This window comes from Nicotiana sylvestris, chromosome 11, assembly GCF_000393655.2.
Source record: "Nicotiana sylvestris chromosome 11, ASM39365v2, whole genome shotgun sequence".
Lineage (NCBI taxonomy): Eukaryota > Viridiplantae > Streptophyta > Magnoliopsida > Solanales > Solanaceae > Nicotiana > Nicotiana sylvestris.
Genome location: NC_091067.1, coordinates 138,402,484 through 138,406,403, shown reverse-complemented (window position 1 = coordinate 138,406,403; position 3,920 = coordinate 138,402,484).

The following is a 3,920-nucleotide window of genomic DNA, read 5'->3' as shown; positions in this document are numbered from 1 at the left end:
AAGAATGCTCGATGCAAAATTGTTGGGACGATGGTGAAGTTGGACGCCGCTACTGGTGTTGTATGAACCAGTTATACAGGTTTCCGGCGAACCTATTTGTGATTTTCAGGAATGGGTTGATGAACCATGTTATCAGGAATGCTACAGAGAACAATTGTAGTTTCTTCATAATATGTGTTTATGCCAACGGGAAACACAAAGAGAAAGCGATAGAATTATTGTAGAAATGAGGGTGAAACTGAAGGAGGTGGGAGAAGAAAAATGGAAAGCACAATGGAATTGTGAATCACAAAAGGAACGAAAAGAAAAATATAAATGGGAACTTGCGGAGGTGAAGGCGAAACTGAAAGAGGTAGAAGAAGAAAAAGAACGAATGGAAGAACGATTTAAGTGGTTGGAACGGAGAATAAATGGCAACCGGGACTAAACATTTACTTGTATGTGTTTAGTGTATTTTTCATATTTCATGTATTTTTATTATGTTGGCCTGTTATGTTTGTGTTTGTGCTGTAGTAATGCTTTATTTTAATTGAAGTGCAAGTTAAGTTTAAGTGCTTGTGTTGTTATATGAAACTATCAAACCACGCTTTACATATTACATTTCCTACAATTAAACAGCTTTTTCTTCACTCATTTCAAATTGTGGAACATAATTTTATTTGATATATATTGCAACATACACAAGTAAAAACATGTATTACAAAAAACAATACCAAAATAAAAGACTAGGGGTATCCTTGATAGTTGGGTACATTCAACGAACTTGCACCAGGAGCCGGATTACCACCGCCACGCACACCACCTAAAGGACATTTACGACGGTCGTGTCCTGTTTGCGAGCATATGCCACATTTACGCGAATAAATGGTGTCACCAACATCCATTTGGTTCCGTATACGCGTTCTCTTTTGCACTTGCAGCTTGCGCAAATAGTCCTTGTTACATACCATCTTAAAAGGTTCCGGCGGCCAATAATGCTCAGCACCTAATGGCTGCAACTTCCCGCTATACGTGTCTATGTATGTAGCAACACTGTATTGCCTATCAATATAGTTTGTTGCCCCATATCCAACTTGTTGAAAGCACTTCAACGCATGTGCGCACGACATGTGGTAGATGGTCTATTTCCCACATGAACATAACCTTCTATTTTCATTCACCGTCTGTAGATTATTCCCACAGTGTCCGCGGATAGCGGTCTTAACTTCAAAAACACCCCGTTCATGATCGTACTGAAGAAATGAATGCCACTGTGCTCGCCTCCTGACCTTTCAAATCTTCTCATGGGTATTGGCATAAATTGAACACCCCTGTCCATCAATGTTGATGCAGCTGCATGCCTTTCAACAAACCTCTCTGCACTCTGTTTGAATGTCATGCGGACCATGGCGGTGACAGGCAGTCCACAAGCAGACTTCAACAAGCCGTTGAATGACTCCGACACGTTTGTAATGAGGGCTCCCCATCATCTGCCGCCATCAGCATGCAATATCCACATGTAAAGCTCATGCCCCATCAACCAAGTATAGGCTCGTGGTTCTAACTGCCGGATCGCTTCCATGCGCCATGGAATTTGCACTGCTGGTGCTCAATTGCAGCCAGCCATATTAAGTCATGCAATTCCTTGTCAGGATATTTCTTCTGGAAATTGGCCTTCAGGTGACGCACACAGTAACGGTGGTATGCATATGGTTCCTGCCATTAAGGCAAGTGACGTACAAAACTTAAAATACCATCATGCCGATCAGATATTAGACAAATACCTGAACGCTATTTGACAACGTGCTGCTTCAAGTGGTTCAAAAAAAGCGTCCATGTCTCTTTACTTTCGTAGGCACATATGGCAAAAGCTAGTGGAAATATTTGCCCGTTGGCATCTACTGCAACTGCAATCAAAAGCTTAATATCATACTTTCCATTGCAACGTCGTGGAAATGCATCTCGAACCACGTCACAATCAATATACCCGTGATTAGAGACACATTTCGACTCCGCTGAGATTTGGATTTGGGTCACATAAATGTGCACCCGAATTTAAGAAAATAATTTAATTAAATCGCGTCTAAAGAGGCTTGTGAGCACGTGATTTTTGCCTCCCGAAAACAACTCCAAAATAAATCAAAAAATAAAAATAAAATTAATTTCTTTTAGTGTGCAATTTTAGAATTTGTGTGGTGTTTGTTAATTATTTGTGTTGTCCGTAAATGTTTGCTTTGTTATAATTAAACAAAATAAAAATAAAAATATATGTTTCATGCATATCTAGGATTTAATTATGCATTTAATAATTGATTCAAAAATAAAATCACAAAAATATGCATTAGTTCTATTTTAAATGTTTCACTGTGTGATTAATGTTTTGTCTATGTGTTAATAATTGTTAAAAGTAATCAGTATTTTTGTAATAATAATTTTTATTTTTATAATTTTAATTAGGATTTTAATAAATTGAAGAATTAAATTGGAAATTAAAAAAGAGTGGAAATTAAATGGGTAAAACGGATCTGGGCCAAAAATTCTAAACAAAATCAGGCCCAACAAAATTAATTCCCTCCACAGCCCAATCCCAACACTCCCATGTCCGGTCCAATTTAAACGAACCAAAACGACAGCGTTTGGTCGTATTTCATCAATGGCCGTTGGATCAGATCCATCCAACGGCTGAGATCTCATCACCCTAACCCGTGATCCTTACCCGACCCACTGCCCCGACTCAGCCCGACCCTGGCATTAAACCAAACGACATCGTTTGGTTTAATGAACGGATCCTGGCCATTCATTCTGCCTGATCTAACGGTCAGCATCAATCCACCCCGTCCCTATATAAGTCCAAATCCCTACCCCGGCCCCTAACTAAACACCCCCCTCTTCACTATTCATCATCTTCTCCGAAAGCACACCCCTAACCCTAGCCGCCCTGGCACCCCATCGCCTGAAACCCGGCGGCAACAACGCCGCCGGTCATCACCTTAACACCCCAGACTCTTCACAACCTCCTCTTCACGGATTTGGCCTTAGTTTCCTTCGAATCAGACCCCAACTCTTCGAATCTTAAATCGAAGGTTGGTCTGAAAACTGAACCCTCTCCGATGGTCTCCAAATTCACACCGTAGCCTCCCTTAACTACCCTAGCTATGGATCTAGTATTGGTTTGGTTCGAATCCCCTCAGAACTCTTCGAATCTTCTTTTGAAGGTTCGAATCAAATATGAACTCACTCAGATTCCTTCCAAATTAACACCAAATGACCCCTAGGCTTCCCTCACCCTTGTGTCATCTTTGGTTCCCTTCGAATCTGCCCAGAAGTGTTCAAATTTAAGATCCTCGAATCTAAAACCCTAAAAAATTTCCAATCTTGGAATTTTTTCAATTCAAGCGAGGGATTGAGGTTTAATCGACCTTAGTCGAAGTATTTTCAGTTGAAAATACTTCGACTAAGGTCTGTTCGATTTCAAAAGTCCGAATCCAAGTTGAGTTTGAGTCCGTATGAAATTGAAGATTCAGAGGTATTTTCCTATTTCTTTTGTTTCCTACGTATGTATAGTTGTTTGTTTTAATAACCTGTGTAATTTTCATATTTGTTTAGTTGATTCCATAATTTTGTCTCATACCCATCTATATGATCAGAATTATACTATTGTTTCTGTTGTTTATGATTGTTTATAATATGTGTAATCGACTCGATTAAGTTCGTCGATTAGTTGTTTTGTAAATTCTTATTGCCATTAATGCTGTTTGTAATACCCTGTTTATCTGTTTGGAATTGATTATTATCATTGAAATCAGTCAATTAGTTCTTCCCAATTAATTGATTCTCGTTTAATAAGTCAGAAAGTTTGTCCATGATGTGTGTATGTTGATTTTTGAACATTGAGTTTCAGGGTATTGTCAGTATATTGACAATGCTCCTGTGTTTGTTTG